Source organism: Centruroides sculpturatus, unplaced genomic scaffold, assembly GCF_000671375.1.
Source record: "Centruroides sculpturatus isolate CEXI.00-Female unplaced genomic scaffold, Cexi_2.0 scaffold752, whole genome shotgun sequence".
Taxonomy (NCBI): Eukaryota; Metazoa; Arthropoda; class Arachnida; order Scorpiones; family Buthidae; genus Centruroides; species Centruroides sculpturatus.
The window spans coordinates 96,875-118,627 of record NW_019384965.1 but is presented as its reverse complement, the minus strand read 5'-3'; the positions used below and the strand labels follow the sequence as shown (position 1 = coordinate 118,627).

The window sequence follows — 21,753 nt, the reverse complement described above, 5'->3', positions numbered from 1 at the left end:
AAATGCTGATACAGATTTGAAATTAGCTCTGCATTTTTAGACATCCTTAAAATAGAATTTGTTCTTAAAAAATATGTTTTAATAATAGCTAAATTCTAAATACAATATCTTCTAAAAATGAATGTAGGTATTAGTAATTGTATCATGAAATCCTTATATACATATATAATTATCCTTATCTTTATAAAAACACTGTATATACAGTATATACATAATTTAAAGAATATAATTATAATAAAGAAAAAAGTGTATATATATACTTTTTTTTTCTTTATTATATATTCTTTAAATTAATTTTCTACATAAAAGTGTGCTAAAAAATTAACCATTTATCCTTAATGGTTTTGAAATTTATTAATTTCAGTTTCAGAAAACAACAGAGCACAAAAATCAAAATATTTTTTTTAGAATAGAATAGAATGTTTATTAACGTAATAGGCAATAGCCTGTTACAAGGGGGATGTTTACACAATTATTAGAACTTTACATACATTAACTTTTCGATGAGCATTCGCCTTCCGTCTGTTACAATCAGGGTGGTTAGATTTCACAATTTCTTGATTATCTACATAGATTTATTTCTACATCTAATTATATTTTAACTTATACATCACATTCAGTATGTACCTTTTTACCCGTTTTAAATACACTTCAAATTTATTCATTATTCCGTATACAATATCTCAATGTTTTTACATTACATAGATCTTATTTTCGTTATTAAATTTATATTTATGATAGCTACTTTAACATAGTAGATTAATTTATTCTTATTTCTTCATTTTTTGCTTTACTAAATACTATGATCAAGTGTTTATTAATTATTAACTTTGACTGTCACTTCAAATTATCATACAGGTTACCGTAGAACCAATTATTATGTTAGGGTCTATAAATTTCTTTAGTAAGACTTTATAATTTTTTCGCAAAGACCCTATATATATTTTTCCAAAACCCTATTGGACAGATTTTTTTTTTTTTTGTTAGACTCTCTCATATTTTTACTACCATTACATTACTAACATTTTTTCCTTTACTTTTACTTTACTATTTTCCAGTTTTACTAAGCTTTTATTACAATTTTTTTCAATTACTGTTTTCTTATTAGAGGAATATAAACTTAATTCGGTATGATTCTCTTGTCAGTCCTGTTCTTTTTAATCGTCTGTGTATTTCTAAGAGAACAATCCATTTGAAGAATCTTGTTTGTATTCATATCAATTGTATATATTATATTATCCTTAATATAGTAATCATCTCTTATTAATATTTTATTTTTAGTAGTTTTTTCCACTTTAATTTGATCCTGTAGTTTTTTTCTTCTAATTCTTGATCTAATACACAAATCCGTTGTAATTATTATTTTTTTCTCGGTTTCATTAACAATTTTTGGTTTCAAAGTCCAAAATCTTTTNTTTTGTCTTATCATTTCATCCCAAGTATTATTTGGTTTTCTTGTTCTAAGCTTTAAATGAGAAAAGTGAAGAGTTTGTCTTAGCCAGGACATCAGATATAAAATTACTATCAAAACTAAAGGAAGAGTATGAGTAAAGGCATATTTTGTCTTTGTCAGAATTTTAATGAAATTAAAATAATTCTCTGTATATTTTATATTAAAATGATAATGCAATGAATATGCAACATTCTAAAAAAATAATTTTTAGAATTATATTCAAAATAAAATAAATGTTACACATTTATTTTATTTTGAATATATTACAAGAAAGTGTATTAATAACTTGCATTTTTTAAAACCAATATAAATAGAAAATGAACAATAATTTTGACAGTTACTATTAAAAAGATGAGAAAATTATATTTTTCAAATTATTATAGTACAAATAAATGTAACTTATGATAAAATTTTCTTGTATTTGATACAAAAATTTAATAGGCTATTAATTTTTTATATACAGAAAGATAATAAGATAGTTTAAATTTATAAAATTTAAATTACATTACTATGAATTGTTTCATAAACATAAAAAATATTACATTAAAAAATTTCTAATAAAATGATCATTTATTTATAATTTATGTCTTACAAATAAGTGTGCAGATCATATGGGCAGGATTAATGCCTCTTAAGTACTGCTGAAGTTGCTAAGAGCAATTAGTGTAAAATGAGAGGATTAATTGGAGGTTGATGTTAGATAACAATCCCTTACTGTAACAGTAGAATTATTAAATATTATATAAAATATTATATATTAAATATTATAAATAATTTGAGCGTAACTTTTTAAAAAATATTTTAGTACTATTAATTTAAATTAAAAGCATTCCATTTTTTAAAAAATAACACTTGTGGTTTATTCATTAGGGTTTACAGTTTGGATATTATTTAGAAAATTATCCAATGATATACTACATTAAAAAAAAGAATAATATTTACATAATTTTTGCAGTTTATTTGAATTTACTTTTATCAAATGATAAAATTATTTCATTAGATGAAATATACTGTATTAATTTTCAAAGTTTTAAAAACTTGATAAAAAAGATTCATAATGATTTTTACTTATAAATTTGACTGTAAAAATAAATATATAATTATATGAAAAATATCTTACATTTCCATATGTAAGATATGTTTTAATTAAAAAATATTGATGATCATTAGACAGCGGATTTTAGGCAAATGCCTATTTGTTTCCTTGGCATATACATGGCTAAGATTTTGTATGAACACTTTACATGAACATTTAGACCAAAACAATGGTATTTTATAATGCCTAAAATTGCTTATTTTGACATTGCTGCCTATTTTTGCCTAAAACAAAGATTAATCTGTTTTCATATTTTTAGAAAGTTTTTATTAATTTTTCGTTTCATTTTCTGCAAAGGTTTACTTTAATTCTTAAATTAAACTGCTTAAGTTTCATTTTTCTTGAAAATGCAATCAGACTAATTCATTTTATTATTATTATTGATTACTTATATTTAAATCCCAGTGGATGCATATCCCAAGCAGAAAAAATTAGAATGCAATAATAACGGAAATAAATTACACTCCCTGATGCAATTTTTATAGTAATAAAATTAAAACTATATGAAACATTTTAAAATAAATTGTTTTATTTAATAAATATAGTGTAAGAGATGCTTTATTTTTCATTTTTAGATAATGGATTTTAGGCCAATGTCTATTTTTTCCTTAGTACAAAATCTTAGCCTTGTATATGCTAACTACTACAGTGAACATTTTTTCAATATCAAAAAACTTCTGGCCACTTTAGCAGACAATACAGTTTGTGTAACTAAAGCCAGGAAAATTTTGAATAACATTTATGTTCAGAACAAGTTGATGTACATCAAGTGTTATTTCACATTCACTGCAGATACTATTACTGCTCTTCAAAGTAGTGGGAAACCTATTTATGAACAAATTGATCTCCTCAACAGAGCAAACCAAAAACTTTGTGATGCACCAGGCACTGCTGCAAAAAAAAAGTGAAGAAAGAGTTGAAAGCAGTGCTTCAATAGAGACTTGGATTAAAGTGCTTGTTTATTGTGGCTGATATTTTGGCAGGAAAGAAGTGTAAAACTGAAAGTGAATTCCCAGTTTATCTTCTTCCAAGGTTGAAATATTGTCTGTTAATGGATTATATGCTCTTTCTCTGCATATAAATTAATTTTCAGTGACAAACGTTGCAACTTTTCTATTGAAAATTTGGAAAAAGTGCTTGTAGTATATTATGAAGCTAACTATGGGAAACAGAGCGAATAAAAAATGAAAAGATAATTGTTTGTCTACTTTTATGTTTGCATCATTCTGAATACGTACATTTTTGTTTGGAATAAATATGTTAAATAAAGAAATTCATCGTCCTGATAAGTACGTTAATTGTTCATTGTGCGAATTTTGACAGCCTATTTTTTGTTTATAAAGCCTAAATGACGCAATTTAAGAGCTTATTTGAAGTGCCTAAAACGCCACTTTTAAGGGCCTATAGGTCTGCTGTCTAATGATCATAATTAAAGTATTCAATGCTATCTACAGAAATATTTAGCAGTTCAAATGCAATCAAATCTGGTATGATGATATTACAAGACATGCAGAAGGCATTTTTATAAAAATAAAATTATTACTGAAATTTGTAGTGATCACCACTAATTATACATTAATATTGTCATTGTATATATATATATTTATATACCATATTCACATTTGTTGCATATCGGGTTTATTTGTAATTGCAAGTCATATTGTCGCATATCAGGTTTTTTTATGTAAATTCATTTCGTTATATGCATTGCATCTTGTGGAATAGTAGTGCGTGCTTGTGATTGGCCCCTTTGCACTGACATAGGTTATCATGTCATGTCGATGGTGGGAGGTATAAATGGAGGAGACCACATGTAGAAGGGACCTTTTGTCTCCTGGATCTCATCCCGATCGGACCAGAAATGATTGGTGTGCCACAGAATAGAGGAAATGAAACAAGAGACTCTAATACGTTAAGTAATCCTATTCAAAAGGAAGAGAAAAGACCACATGGAAGCGGTATCAGCCCAGTACGTGAGGAAAAACATTGCACAGAGAGGTCAACTACAGCCGTCTCTGTAATTAGATTGTATTAGCGTTAAGTTAGTGATTTCTTATTATCGCGTCATGTAAATTGATGTTGATTGTAACTTTAAGGTTCATTCTGTTTGTGGTGGAAGTTCTTTGTAACTTGCTAGGAAAAAGCGTGGATTGCCCATAAACCAAATATAATTTTGTAATTGAACCTGAGAATTATATCATTTCTGTGTCTGTTTTATTTCTGTACAGCCCTGTCTTAATTATCTTACCCCTACTTCTAAAACTGTTATACTCCGGTATACGATAGTACAGTACTACAAACTCATCCCTCTTGAACTTTTGGTATTACAAGAAACAAATATTTTATTTATAGAAACATCCACGCTATATAAATACTTTAGTGAGGTTCAATGTGGTCCAGTGTAAAACCTGAAGGCAATGTGTTCAACAGCTGACCATAAATCAGTGTTTTCCAAAGTGTGGTATGCATACCCTGAGGTGCATAAAAGTATTCAAGTGGTGTGTACCAATTTTTGGCTATGTACCACTATGAATCATTATTAAGAATAAATACTGTAGTAACAAATTATTTCAAACATGTATATTTTAAATGAATTCAAATTGTTTCTAGCACACAAGCATGGAACATACATAATATACTGTATATAAAAAAACTACAAAATTATACCTTTCCCCCTATGTGGAAGTTGTTCTATGAACTGTGAATTTACTATCCTCTTCCATTCCTTCTCTTTTTCTTACATCACCTTCCCTCTTCATACTTGTATGGCAATCCCTTGTTGTTTTAACAGCTGCAGATCATTTAGACTGATAATGCCTTTTCAACACAGGCAAAAATGTTAGCTCTTTCACCTCTTCTGGTTATTTGGTTTTTGTGGCTATTTTTTATTATACAATATTAAAAATAACAATGACATATAAAGAAATAATATTAATAAAAGTAACAGTATACACATACATACATGCATACATATATACATACATACATACATGCATGCATGCATATATGTATGTATGTATGTATGCATGTATGTATGTATACACACAGTGTATGCATGCATGTATGTATGTATAACACTTGACTTGCGAGTTTAATTTGTTTCATGATGAAACATGTAACTCAAATTACTTGTATGTCAAATCAATTTTCCCCATTGAGATGAATTAAAATGATGTTAATCTGTTCTGGATCCTCAAAACACCACAATTATTTTGTTACATGTTTTTAAATAAGAAAAATGTACTTATAAATAACGAATATCATATAAAAACACAATAGACTGTACTACACATCTTTATCTCAACACCAGAAAATACTAACAAAAACTTTTCCTAACCTGTTACCGGTGCGTTCTCCTTTCTCTATAAAATCGTAACCAACAAAAATAGCTCTTTATTAACATTTTCAAACCCCTATGATGGTTCTTCTTCAGATATTTTTGAAGAAGAACCATCACAGGGGTTTGAAAATGTTAGTAAAGAGCTATTTTTGTTGGTTACAATTTTTATAGAAGGAGAATGCATCAGTAACAGGTTAGGAAAAGTTTTTTGTTTTAATAGACTGTACTGCAATAAACTGGTTTTGTGGATGTTGCGGCATTCGCTGCATAGATAAAGAAAGAAAAAATGGAAAATTTGAGAAATGAGAGACGGTTGCACTGCACATAACATGGAAGTGAACTAATGCCTATGTCACTCGATCATGTGTTTTTCTATAAGCTAGCCTGTCAAACATTGGAAGAGTAACAAAAATGATGAAATTATGACAGTTTTCCATCTTCTTTTTGTTAATCTGTGGTTTGCTATGGCATCTGCTGTGCCAACTAGCAATGGGGTATCTGAAGCTGGCTTGTAACCTAAATTTTAGCTCTCAACTCAAAGCAAAAAATTGGCTGAGAGATGGCTTGTATCTCAAAAAACTCGTAAGTTGGGACACTTGTAAGTCAAGGTACCGCTGTATATATATTATATAAGTTCCATGCTTGTGGTATTATAAAGATCCTTTATGAACAACTTTATATGAAATCTCTGACTCAAGTTGTAGTAAGTCTTTTTTGAGTAGTTTGTAAAAGATTTTTTAAACAAGAAAGTACTTGAAAAATATGAAAAGGAGTACATAATGTCTAAACTTTAGGAAACAGCCATAATTGATTTCTGTGATGTTTTTCACATGTAGTGTGAGACTGTCTTTCATAGCTGTCAAATTTACAACATATCTTTGATAAACCACACTTTCTAAGTGTTCCAACACCAGAAATCACACAGTTTAATATCTGGAGAACAAGGTAACCACCAGTCTGTAGATTACAGCAGGAAATGCACAACTAAGCATTCTGTTATCAGTGAAATGTTGCAGAAACTACTGTATGTATCTGATATATGGAGGGACTTCATATATTTCATGTTCATTCAATACAGAGTACCTCTCAAGGCATTATTGCTGTTGTAGTTTAAGTACAACAATGACTGGAAGACCAAGACAGTTAAGGTGTCAGTCTATTGCTCTCAGGGTTCTGGAATTGAATCCAGGTGAGNAGTTCAAATGCAATCAAATCTGGTATGATGATATTACAAGACATGCAGAAGGCATTTTTATAAAAATAAAATTATTACTGAAATTTGTAGTGATCACCACTAATTATACATTAATATTGTCATTGTATATATATATATTTATATACCATATTCACATTTGTTGCATATCGGGTTTATTTGTAATTGCAAGTCATATTGTCGCATATCAGGTTTTTTTATGTAAATTCATTTCGTTATATGCATTGCATCTTGTGGAATAGTAGTGCGTGCTTGTGATTGGCCCCTTTGCACTGACATAGGTTATCATGTCATGTCGATGGTGGGAGGTATAAATGGAGGAGACCACATGTAGAAGGGACCTTTTGTCTCCTGGATCTCATCCCGATCGGACCAGAAATGATTGGTGTGCCACAGAATAGAGGAAATGAAACAAGAGACTCTAATACGTTAAGTAATCCTATTCAAAAGGAAGAGAAAAGACCACATGGAAGCGGTATCAGCCCAGTACGTGAGGAAAAACATTGCACAGAGAGGTCAACTACAGCCGTCTCTGTAATTAGATTGTATTAGCGTTAAGTTAGTGATTTCTTATTATCGCGTCATGTAAATTGATGTTGATTGTAACTTTAAGGTTCATTCTGTTTGTGGTGGAAGTTCTTTGTAACTTGCTAGGAAAAAGCGTGGATTGCCCATAAACCAAATATAATTTTGTAATTGAACCTGAGAATTATATCATTTCTGTGTCTGTTTTATTTCTGTACAGCCCTGTCTTAATTATCTTACCCCTACTTCTAAAACTGTTATACTCCGGTATACGATAGTACAGTACTACAAACTCATCCCTCTTGAACTTTTGGTATTACAAGAAACAAATATTTTATTTATAGAAACATCCACGCTATATAAATACTTTAGTGAGGTTCAATGTGGTCCAGTGTAAAACCTGAAGGCAATGTGTTCAACAGCTGACCATAAATCAGTGTTTTCCAAAGTGTGGTATGCATACCCTGAGGTGCATAAAAGTATTCAAGTGGTGTGTACCAATTTTTGGCTATGTACCACTATGAATCATTATTAAGAATAAATACTGTAGTAACAAATTATTTCAAACATGTATATTTTAAATGAATTCAAATTGTTTCTAGCACACAAGCATGGAACATACATAATATACTGTATATAAAAAAACTACAAAATTATACCTTTCCCCCTATGTGGAAGTTGTTCTATGAACTGTGAATTTACTATCCTCTTCCATTCCTTCTCTTTTTCTTACATCACCTTCCCTCTTCATACTTGTATGGCAATCCCTTGTTGTTTTAACAGCTGCAGATCATTTAGACTGATAATGCCTTTTCAACACAGGCAAAAATGTTAGCTCTTTCACCTCTTCTGGTTATTTGGTTTTTGTGGCTATTTTTTATTATACAATATTAAAAATAACAATGACATATAAAGAAATAATATTAAAGTAGCCAAGACGTAGCCAAATATTGTAGCACCACATCACTAGCGGACATTTGAATTTGCCGACTAGAATGTGGTCGGTTAACCAAGGTGACGGTTAATCGGGAGTTGGATAATCGATGCTCTACTGTATAAATTAAAACATGAATTGATATACAGAAAACAAGTTACAGGGGACTAAAGGCAGGATATGTATATGTAGAACAGTAAACAGAGATATGCAGACACCTGTTTCATCCTAGGTCAAGATGTTAGAAAACAAAAGGGTTGTTCTCATGAGAAAATGATTCATAAAGAATGAGGGCTCTCACAATTACACAGAGAGGAGAGAACAGACATTCTTAGTCTAGGGACCAAAGCAGACAAACAGCCAACTCTAAAGTAGAAATTGAAAGGATCGAAGAATTTACATATATACATGTCTTTCATAGTTTTGGGAAAAATCAGTGGTAGTTGAATGTCTACGTTGTGTAAAATTTTCCAAAGAAGCTCTTGGTAAATTGAGACAAAAGAAAAGCTTTTTGATGAATTTGTAATTGTAAGTTATATAATGATGAAGATTATCTATCAGTTTTATATAGTGATGAAGATTATCTATCAGTTGATCTTACATCCACTTTCAAATTGACTTACAAATACAGATAACCTGTGAATTACCACATGAAATTATGGTAATTCATTTAGTATTTATAGATAATATGAAGTTAAAATAGTTATATTTGGAATATATAAGCTTAAAAAAGATGACNCAGACAGTGTGACAAGGTTTGCAATACCACAGATTATCAGCATGGTGACCATTTCTGCAGCTTTCCTTGATGCTGCAGCAGAAACAGGTGAACCTACAAATTTTGATGGTAGATATCAACTGTCTTTCTGAACTTTATTTATTTTTACAAGTAAATAGAAAATAAATAATGTGTGTAACATGTAGAAATGTTTGTTAATTACAGAATTGTTCTTTTAATTCATTTAACTTTTTCTTAAAAAATGTAATTTAAATTTACTAGGAAGTAAATTAATAGATAAAATAGTGATTTTAATAAAGAAACCAAAAAAATTTTGTATTTTGTCTATTATCCAACTCTTATTTTGTTGTCCAGATGTCTGGTGCCCAGTTAGCAGTAACCCAGTCCATTATCCACTCACTGTTACCCAGCTGACAGTGTCCAAACTCATGTTGAGTACAGGGGAATAAAAGCTTTCTCTTAATGTGATTATATAGAGAGGGGTGAATTATTGGAAAATTACCAGTTTCTAAGATTGAAATTTAAGTAGGCATGTGTAATAATACAGTAGTGCATCGATTGTCCGACTCAATTTGGGACTGGGGTTGGTCGGATAATTGAAAAGTCAGATAATTGAAAAGTATGAAAAAATCCATTATTAGTGTAGTATATTATTATATCCCATGTAATTAGTNGTGTTAAGGCCTTCTGCTGTGTCCTATCTTTGAGGCCTCTGTCACACTACCTTTCAACAGGACAATGCATGATTGCATGTTGCCCATGCCATCCTGACCTTTCTGAATACAGAGAGTATTTGGCTGTTGCCCTGGACAGCATGTTCTCCAGATCTGTCACCAATTGAGAATGTCTGGTCAATGGTTGCCGAAAAACTGGCACACCACCATTCGCCAGCCAGTACGATAGATGTACTCTGGAATACAGTTGAAACTGCATGGACTGCTGTGCCTGTACCTGCCAGCCAAACTCTGTTCGACTCTATGCCCAGCCAGATTACAGCTGTTATTGCTGCCAGAGATGGCTGCTCTTGGTACTGATTTTGTGAGGGTCGTAAAAGCATGCCGAAATTGCGACTAATTATGAAACTCCTAAGTCAGAGAGTTTCGAAGATAGAATCAGGAAGAGGGTGTTAATGACAGAACCCAGATGGGACAGAAACTTTCTTACGTAATGTAAAACAAACGCGACGCGATGATAAACGGCAGGGGAGAATGTCGACAGAGAAAGAGAGCTTTGTCGAGATGCTCATGAACAAGTGTTGGGTCGAAACAATCAAGAAAAGGGGGGATTTAAGAACAAAAGGAACATCTGTTAAGTCTGAATGCAGTAGGGGATAAATGGCCACAAGAACATCTGGTGGACCGTTTAAGTTCAAAGATGTCAGAGAGAAGAGCCATAATGGAGTAAAATACGAGCACGAACTGTAAAAATCTCCATCATCACCTCTCCAACCTTTTCCCGACCCGGATCGGTCTCGAGTTTCGCCTAGAAACAAAAGAATGACCAATCGGGGTAAGGGAGAAGGTGAACGGGACCAATCAAAAGGGTGAGATTTGGGGAAAATCTTATAAAACCCCCAAATCTCAAGGACAAAAGGCCGATTCTCCCCAAGATGCATGCCTAGAAGACTTCAAGTCATCTGTGCACTTACCAGCCACATCCGTCCAAACTTCTCCGCCTACCCAGAGGAACTGAGTGTGAATCCGAACACAGGACATCACCCATTCTCCGTCAAACTCTTCTCTGAATAAGTGTTCCAAAGACTCCAGGACCTCCGTTGACCGGCCAGTCGGACCTGCCTAAGTTTTCTGCCTGCCGAACAATGTGAGTGAGAACTGCAACCATCACCTGTCAACCATCGAACTCTTCATAGAGGAAGCCCCGGGGCACCCACCAATATCTAGCATCTGATGTCCAGCAATACTAGTTATTGTTATTCCCATTATGTAAGTTAACTTTATGTCAAAAATAAACTGTAATTGCCTGCTTTTTTATTTCATTTTATTTGATTTGATAATTAATAATAATTTTTTATCATCAGTATAAAAATATGAAAGTTAAAAATATATTACACTGCTGGCCATTAAAATTGCTACATCATGAAGGCAGCATGCAACAAACATGAAATTTGCATGAAAAGTACAGAATTCTGGGATATACAAATGATTAGCATTTCAACGCATGCTTGTAAAGCAGGTAGGAGTAAGGCCATCTACAGTCTATATAAAAGGAAAGATTGTAAAACTGGTTTCTCATATGGAAATCACATTTGCACATTGATTGCTTGTGTAAGTGTTATGCCTCGTGTAAGGAGGAGGAATGCCTACCTAGTATGTGGCAGAGTTTGATTATGGTAGAAGTGTGGCCTACAGGAACTGTGGTTTATTGTTCCATCCTATTGCTGCTCACATTGGTTGTGATTCCATGACTGTCATGAGAATATGGAATTGATAGGTCCAGGAAGGCCATGCAGAATGCAGTGTGGGATCTTGGCAGCCCCTGGTCAATAATACCTGAGAGAACAGACATCTTTTCCACATGGCCTTGTGGGATTGTACAGCCACATCATGTACCCTGAATCAAGAACTTCTGTNTATGTCAAAAATAAACGGTTTTGTGTTCTTGTCATCTTTGTCTCCTACCGCCACCACCCACATATGATTTGACCCTAGGTTTTCCTGATGCGCAATTAACGTATTGCCCCTAAAAGTCGGTGACCTTACAATTTCTGCATGTTCTGTACCTCAAAATTACCTGTCAATTTAATCATGTATTTCTCCCATTATACAGTACAATAAATATGATTTTGCTATTTGCTCTCCTTCTTGGTGTAGCATTTTTAATGACCAGCAGTAAGTTTACTTAATGTAAGTTTTTATTTTCTCAACTCAGAGTTGAGTTAACATCAAATCCTTTACACTCAATAATTAGAGGGTATTCAAAAAGCACAACCCTTTAGATTTCTGTCACAATCGGTCATTTCATCTTTTTGCAACAACTATGTTATAAACAAAATTTACTCTAACACCTTGTAAACATGCAGCCAAATTTATTAACGTCTTAACGTTTTCGGCCATGTTAAATGACCTTTATCAAGAAAAAACTTTAAAATTCGAACACAGTACATTTGCATAAACGAATAGGCTTTTCGAACATTTTTGATATTCTATTGAACATTAGGTGNGTCCAGGAAGGCCATGCAGAATGCAGTGTGGGATCTTGGCAGCCCCTGGTCAATAATACCTGAGAGAACAGACATCTTTTCCACATGGCCTTGTGGGATTGTACAGCCACATCATGTACCCTGAATCAAGAACTTCTGTTGTTTTCAGAACAACAAGTGTTCTGCACACCTTGTTGTTCTTGATTCAGGTGTACAATCAAGAACACCTTGAATTGTACACCTGATGCACAGACAGTGTGACAAGGTTTGCAATACCACAGATTATCAGCATGGTGACCATTTCTGCAGCTTTCCTTGATGCTGCAGCAGAAACAGGTGAACCTACAATGATGTATTCAGCAATGAATATGGACACAGGAGTAGCGTCACACCTTTTTAAACAAGCCTGGTTCTGCTTACACTATCATGATGGCCATATCAGTGTGTAGTGGCACTGAGGAGAACAATCATTGCCAGTTTGCATTCATCATCTTGCAGGCTCAGCATCTGGATTGTTGGTATGGGGTGTCATTGGGTGCATATCTTGGTCACCTCTTATTTGCATAGCTGGTAATTTGGACAGATGCCATTACATTTCTGATGTGTTAAGGCCTTCTGCTGTGTCCTATCTTTGAGGCCTCTGTCACACTACCTTTCAACAGGACAATGCATGATTGCATGTTGCCCATGCCATCCTGACCTTTCTGAATACAGAGAGTATTTGGCTGTTGCCCTGGACAGCATGTTCTCCAGATCTGTCACCAATTGAGAATGTCTGGTCAATGGTTGCCGAAAAACTGGCACACCACCATTCGCCAGCCAGTACGATAGATGTACTCTGGAATACAGTTGAAACTGCATGGACTGCTGTGCCTGTACCTGCCAGCCAAACTCTGTTCGACTCTATGCCCAGCCAGATTACAGCTGTTATTGCTGCCAGAGATGGCTGCTCTTGGTACTGATTTTGTGAGGGTCGTAAAAGCATGCCGAAATTGCGACTAATTATGAAACTCCTAAGTCAGAGAGTTTCGAAGATAGAATCAGGAAGAGGGTGTTAATGACAGAACCCAGATGGGACAGAAACTTTCTTACGTAATGTAAAACAAACGCGACGCGATGATAAACGGCAGGGGAGAATGTCGACAGAGAAAGAGAGCTTTGTCGAGATGCTCATGAACAAGTGTTGGGTCGAAACAATCAAGAAAAGGGGGGATTTAAGAACAAAAGGAACATCTGTTAAGTCTGAATGCAGTAGGGGATAAATGGCCACAAGAACATCTGGTGGACCGTTTAAGTTCAAAGATGTCAGAGAGAAGAGCCATAATGGAGTAAAATACGAGCACGAACTGTAAAAATCTCCATCATCACCTCTCCAACCTTTTCCCGACCCGGATCGGTCTCGAGTTTCGCCTAGAAACAAAAGAATGACCAATCGGGGTAAGGGAGAAGGTAAACGGGACCAATCAAAAGGGTGAGATTTGGGGAAAATCTTATAAAACCCCCAAATCTCAAGGACAAAAGGCCGATTCTCCCCAAGATGCATGCCTAGAAGACTTCAAGTCATCTGTGCACTTACCAGCCACATCCGTCCAAACTTCTCCGCCTACTCAGAGGAACTGAGTGTGAATCCGAACACAGGACATCACCCATTCTCCGTCAAACTCTTCTCTGAATAAGTGTTCCAAAGACTCCAGGACCTCCGTTGACCGGCCAGTCGGACCTGCCTAAGTTTTCTGCCTGCCGAACAATGTGAGTGAGAACTGCAACCATCACCTGTCAACCATCGAACTCTTCATAGAGGAAGCCCCGGGGCACCCACCAATATCTAGCATCTGATGTCCAGCAATACTAGTTATTGTTATTCCCATTATGTAAGTTAACTTTATGTCAAAAATAAACGGTTTTGTGTTCTTGTCATCTTTGTCTCCTACCGCCACCACCCACATACGATTTGACCCTAGGTTTTCCTGATGCGCAATTAACGTATTGCCCCTAAAAGTCGGTGACCTTACAATTTCTGCATGTTCTGTACCTCAAAATTACCTGTCAATTTAATCATGTATTTCTCCCATTATACAGTACAATAAATATGATTTTGCTATTTGCTCTCCTTCTTGGTGTAGCATTTTTAATGACCAGCAGTAAGTTTACTTAATGTAAGTTTTTATTTTCTCAACTCAGAGTTGAGTTAACATCAAATCCTTTACACTCAATAATTAGAGGGTATTCAAAAAGCACAACCCTTTAGATTTCTGTCACAATCGGTCATTTCATCTTTTTGCAACAACTATGTTATAAACAAAATTTACTCTAACACCTTGTAAACATGCAGCCAAATTTATTAACGTCTTAACGTTTTCGGCCATGTTAAATGACCTTTATCAAGAAAAAACTTTAAAATTCGAACACAGTACATTTGCATAAACGAATAGGCTTTTCGAACATTTTTGATATTCTATTGAACATTAGGTGTGCCATCTTTATCAATAGCTAATATTAAAACATGAAGATAAAATAAAAAGCATAAAAATAAAATAAAATCGGGACCATAAAGAGAAAATAACCACAAATATTAAAAAGAAATTAAGACGCCTGAAATATAACATATAACATAAGAATGGCATATAGTAATGTAAAAAGCATTTGAGCTGTCTGTTTCTTAAAAATGATTTTCTTTTCTTGATAAAGGTCATTTAACATGGCTGAAAATGTTAGGAAGTTAATAAATTTGGCTGCACGTTTACAAGGTGTTAGAGTAAGTTTTGTTTATTTGAGTAATATGCAGTCTTGGATGAATTGCAACTATGTTATCAATTTAATCCATGAATTTTCTTACAAAACAATACTACCATCAGTAGATGTTCAAAAATATGGGGGAGAGAAGGCTATAGTATGTGAAAAGTTCTTCAAATTTTTGTTGTGTAATCAGTCTTCTCCTGGTCATCTCGTCGATTGGAGCAGAGTCTATTGACTTTTGTAACTCTTCCTTTGCACAGTCTCGTTGTCGCTGGTTGTCTCATGTTCTTCCCATGATGGCACTGAAAATAAAACAGTTGCTCTTTCAATCACGAGTCAATATACCTTTCCTGCTCCCCCACTGGGTTTATTTCCCCTCCACGCAATAACAGGCAATGGAACATTCTAGAAGCTTATAAACTAAGGCTTTATAACCAACAATTTAATTTTATATATAGAAATGATGAACAGTTGTCACAGTACAAATAATCTACTGTGTATAAATGTAATGTTAATGATTCCAGTTAGCACTTTTGCTGTTGCCATTGAGTAAAAAGTTGCATTTTTTTCATAAAATATATCATTGTAATACACTGATTAAAAATAAAAAGTTTTTCATTTTGAGTGATCTTTATGGAATTATGTGATGATGCAAAATTGAGTCATTAGCACCTGCCTTAAGACAAAAATTTCATAAATTTGTATCTCATATATTTTAAGATAAGAGCTAGTGTACAAATAGATTAAAACAAGAAAATTTATATCATTTAATTTAACAGTTTATACACAATTGGCCAATGATCTGGTAGAAAGTAACTGAGTTAATTGGTAAGATTGTGTTTTAGTTGCTTATTTTCCCTGCTTAATTAATATTATCAGTCAGTTTTTGTTATTGTTACAGTTAAATCCTAAAGTGATTCGATTCTGCTGTTTTAAAATCTAAAAAATGATAGTTTAATAATAATTACATAAAATATACATTTTTCTTTAGTGAATTTATTCAGGATAAATATAACTATAATCAAGATACTGCATCTTACATAGCTGGAGCAGTTTATGATGTATCTATGGTTTTATCACCATTTCTTGGAGGTATTATTGTAAGTATTCTGTTCAAAATACTAAACAATGTCCATAAATTTTTGTTTTAAATACAAGTAATTTTTTAGGATTTTGTTGGTAAAAGAGGAATATTAGCTATAAGTTCTGGAGCTCTTAGCATACCAGTATTTGCATTATTAGCTTTTACCAGTGTTCATCCATTAGTGTCAACTATATGGTTAGGCATAACATATTCTATTGCAGCAGTAAGTATTTAAATTATACAATAATCATTCTTTAAATCATAATTAACTTATTGATGATTTATTTATAGGCAAGTATGTGGCCCTCAATACCATTAGTAGTTTCACAAGCTACCATTGGCACAGCAATGGGAATTACTACTTCACTTCAGATGATAGGAATTGGTGTGTCAAATTTAATAGTTGGAGAGATTCTTGGATCAAGTGGCAAGTGAGTTAATAATAATAGTTTATATTGAGTAAAATAAAATAATTTTTAACTAAAGACCTTTTGGATTTACTTGGAAGACATCCAAAATTTGAACTGGCATTCAGAAAAGATTTATAATATTAAAGAATTGTTTGAAACTTGGCACTATGTTCAAAATATAATAAATAAATTTTTTAGTTGAAGAAATCAATAGTTTAATTTAAAAAGTAACATTTTAAGCCCCAATTTTGGTACTGTACATAATCAGCTTTTTGTCCAGAATTTAGAACAAACTAGAATTTACAATTGTAAATTACTTTATAATGTTCTAAAATCATTTAAAATTTAATAATTAAATTAAATATACTTCTAGCCCCAAAGTTAATCATTTAATGCATAGTTATATGCATTAAATGATTAACTTATTATTTATGGCTATAATTAAAAGGGCTTATCATATCAAGATGAGAAGGAATACAATCACTAAATAACCAATCACAAGATATTCAAATATAGCTTTAATTAATATAGGGAATGCATTTTGGGTACTCAGATCCCTCATCAGTCCATTGAAGGTTAGACATATAGTATTAAATAAACACCTAAAATATTGCAATAAGCACAGTTTAGATTAAAATAATTACAAATGACTCAGTGCACTGTGTATACAATTATTCTATTAATTAAATAAAATACTAAAATTAAAACTAATTAAAATAGTATAATATAATGGTAAAATCAATTGATTGTTTTAGTCCATCAGACAGTAATTTGTCTGTTAATTTCAAGTTCTGTTTAAAATTTATACAGAACTTGAAATTAAAAGTTGTACAAATAAACTGCTTACACAACTGGATGCAGTTCAAATAACAAACTAACACCGAAAATTTATCAATGAAAAACAAATACAAGGAAAAAGAATTTGTTTGCTTATTAAAGCAAACAAATGTTTTCAACTGTCTTAAATAGTCATCATGTTTTTAACTGATTAAATTGAAATGGAGATTGCAATTTGAATATAATTTTTAAATAAAAAGGAACATTAATTTTTTTTTATTTAAAAATTAAATTAAAAAATTCAATAAAAACTTTTAATATTATATTCTAATTGCAATCTCTGTTCATATTTAATCACTTAAAATACAATGATGACTATTTACGACAGTTGAAAGTGTTCATTTACTTAAAGTATTTTTCCATGCTGGATTTTTGATGTTAAGTGTTTAGTTAACAGTTGTGATTGAAATTATTTTACATAAGAAATTCTAGAATATAAAACTGGAAAATGAATAAAATCTCTAAATTAAATACAGTAGACTCCCCTATAAAACAGGTTCATATAATTTGGATTTGTATATAACAGAGAAAAAATTGCGACCGTATTCGTATAAACATGCTAAAAGAGACTCGTATAATTCGGTAAAACGTCATCTCCGACTTATGTCACAACAGGATTGGTCAAATTTAGACTAATAGTGGATATTGCACAAACCGTTGAGTTTAAACAAGTAGCGGACCTACTAAAAACCATTTATTATTTAACATCCATAAAAATTATATTTATATTAATGATGTCTCCAAAGTTCAGCGAATTTTTCACAGAAAAATAACTTATCAGAAAACATGCGCACCCCATTTGATGTGCCGCTCCATGACAAAAACAAGCTTAAATTAAGCAATGGTGTTGTTGAATGGTGCACACTTGGTAAGTAATCTTACAATTTTTTGTTTATAAAAAAATTATATGTGTTTTGGAAATGTTGAGTCAAATTAGTCTAGAATCAATTAATTTTATGGAAGAAAACCTTTCAAACAGCTGTAGTCCGTAACTGCATACGTGCCGGGCTGTGATTGGCTCATGTATTTAAGGACTCGTAAAACATGAATTTCATAAAGAATGTAACGTATCTACCGTGTTATAGGGGGATCGACTGTATATAACATTATTTAAATTAAAATTTTCATTATCTGCTAGCTAATTATTAAGTAAACTTTGATAGAACATTTGTACAAGTGGAAAATCAGAACTATTCAACAACCACTATGTGTAAATCTTTGGCATTGTGAGTTAATTAGTTTAGTGTGTTTCAAGAAAATTAAAATATAAAATGTTCTAATAATCTAAGCTGAGAGAGTTCCTTAATTAAAATAGAAGTATTCCTATAATTTGTACTGATGGTTGTAAAGCTCAGTGACAGTATAGTGAATGGTGGGCAAACCTTTTTGTGTGTGCCAAAAATTTACAAATAATATAATTAGAGTTACTGATGTGCCTGATAGTTCTTAATAAGGAAAAATTAATTTCAGCAGAATTTTATTGAAACAAGCTTAAAAATTAAATCAATAGAAATTAATATTAATTACAAATGTATTAATGAGATTTTTACTGTTGTATATTAGACGTCAAATATTTTATATTAGGTTAATATTTTGTCATTTTTAGTCATTGTATTTCTTAGTGTCTTTTATAAAATTTATTTGGGAAAATAATGACTCACAAAAGTTAAAGAGAAAATTGATAAAGTAGCTGTCACTAGTTTTTTAAACAACTTAAAAGTTTTAGGAATTGCATTCCAAATTCTCATTATTTCATCTTTTTGATTAGGTGAATAATTATTTATTTTCAATTATTTCCAATTTGTTTTTCAAATCTACAAATTTTTGTTTCCATATAGAACTTGTTTGGAAATCAATTAATTGTATTTCTAATCTTCTAAATTCAGCCACTTGAAAATGCCAAACAGCTTATTAACTGATATTGTATTTGGATGCAAAATAAATTTTGATGCTTTTGCAAATTGTCTAAACTGCATAAATCTTGAAGAAAATTCATTAGTTATTGATTCAATAATTGCAGAAAATTCAAGTCAATTTAACTTTATCTAGTTTTTCATTAGAATCTAAATCTGTAAAGAATTTTTTTGTATTTGGAAAATATTTGAAAGTATTGGAAATAACATCACAATTAAAAATTTGTATTAGTAATTTCACTTCAAATGTTTTGATTAAATCAAACATGACAATAACTGTCTTGTTAATGAACAAACAGATTTTAATCAAACCAAAAGCACATTATACAGTATTAAATTCATTTTAATGGTAGATTTTTTCAAATTGCCTCCATCTGATTCAGCACAAAATTCAAGTCTTTTTTTCAAAAATCTGGAAACTCTTTCTAGCATGTCTTATTAACAGCCTTTTTTTTCAAAAATCTGGAAACTCTTTCTAGCATGTCTTATTAACAACCTTTTTAATTGCAGTCTTTAATTGTTCTGCATTCTTTGGCCCTTCTAACAATTATCTTTGATATAACCCAGAGAAAAAAGTCACATGGGTTTAAGTCAGGACTGTAGTAAGAAGACAATTCAACATCACTACCCACAAATTTTGGGTAACTTAATCCAGTAACATGATCCTGATATGTGTTGAAAATGCTTTCAAACACTCTTGGGTGCAGTGGGGAGTAGTGTCATCGTGCATAGTGATATTTCTGGACAAAATAAGGGAAAAGGAAAAATTTGGTCTCCAAGAAACTTTTATATATGGGATCTGTGACTGGCTGGAGTCTCAATGAAATTTAAGTATGTGATACTTGACATAATTGCAACCCATACTGTAATCTTCACTGGACACAGTGACTTGTGGATTTGATGTTCCCCATAATTGAAAGTTTTGCTTATTAACATAAGCCATCAAGATGAAAATGTGCTTTGTCCACGAATATTATTTTATTGGCATCTAATATTCCATTCTCAAGCATTTCCATCATTTATTAGTAAAGTTCACAGGAGTTGCTATCACACCTTGGCTAAGTTTCTGATGAATGGTAAATTTGTAAGCATGCACCTCGAGAAAATGTTTAAGAATAATGCAGAGAGATACTTTGTCGATGGCCAGTCTTTCTTTCTGCTGCCTTCCTAATGGAACTGCTTGGATTAGCTTTGAAAAAGTTTTCAAAATTTCTTAGACTTTCAGGAGTCAAAACTGAAATTTCAGGGCTCAAGTTGTCATGGTGGTGATCATCTAGGGCAGTGGTCCCCAACCTCCGGACCCGTACCGGTCCGTGGATCAAATGGTACCGAGCCGCCCAAGGAACATTAAATTACTGGTATTTCCATTTTATTTACTATGGTGTATTTCTCTCGGGTTTGTGCAGCTTTTAATGGACGACGGAACAACGGAATAAACTGGACATAAGAAACACACTTCGGGTGTCATTGTCTCCTATTACCCCCAGACGGAACCATCTTATTGCAAAAAAACAAGCTCAGGGTTCTCATTGATTTAGTGTTCTAGTGAGTTAAAATGTTAAATCACATTATATTCATTTTTTGGTGTAACTGTATTTTATTTTGAAGGCATGTTTAAATACAATTAAATTAAAATTATTAAACCAAAACAATCTAAAATATAAACAATCAACGTCCCCCCTCAGCGGGCTGTGGTAAAATTATCAAACATTGACTGGTCCGCGGCGATAAAAAGGTTGGGGACCGCTGGGTTAGAAGACCTAACCACACTGTGATCTATTTAACCTTAACCCAACAGCTAACTACCTTATCCTACATTTAAATAACTTAGTAAATCAGTAAAAGTTGGTTAAGAAAATTTTAATGAAAACTCCTTTGTCATATTACTGTATATTCTGTCATTATCATAAAAAAAATCATCATACATCTAGAAAAACCCTCAGACCCATCAAACAGTAGCAGATAGTTGGTGAAGTGACCCAAGAAATTTAAAATTATACTAGTTGAAATTAGTGCTGGATTAGTGATGGTTGACTTGTAAATAGAAATATTGATATTTAGAAAATTTTTGTCACATGGAGAAAAATTACAAGCATGTTTTCATTTAAAATAGAGAAGAATTACACCTTCTATATAATTGTACCATATTAGTTGGATCCTTCATTTATTTCCTATGAGATGTAAAATATGTTTATGACTAAAAATTAAAAAATATATTGCAAATATTAATATAAATATTACCTTGAGCAGCAATTGATATTTCATAATACGTTGTACTGGCTTAATGAGCAAATCAGGCAATTGTAACTTATG

General features: G+C 32.1%; 1 pseudogene; it reads left to right on the top strand.

The window, feature by feature from the left end:
* LOC111632507 overlaps positions 1 to 21,753 on the top strand; it is a 95,617-nt pseudogene that overhangs the window by 56,352 nt on the left and 17,512 nt on the right.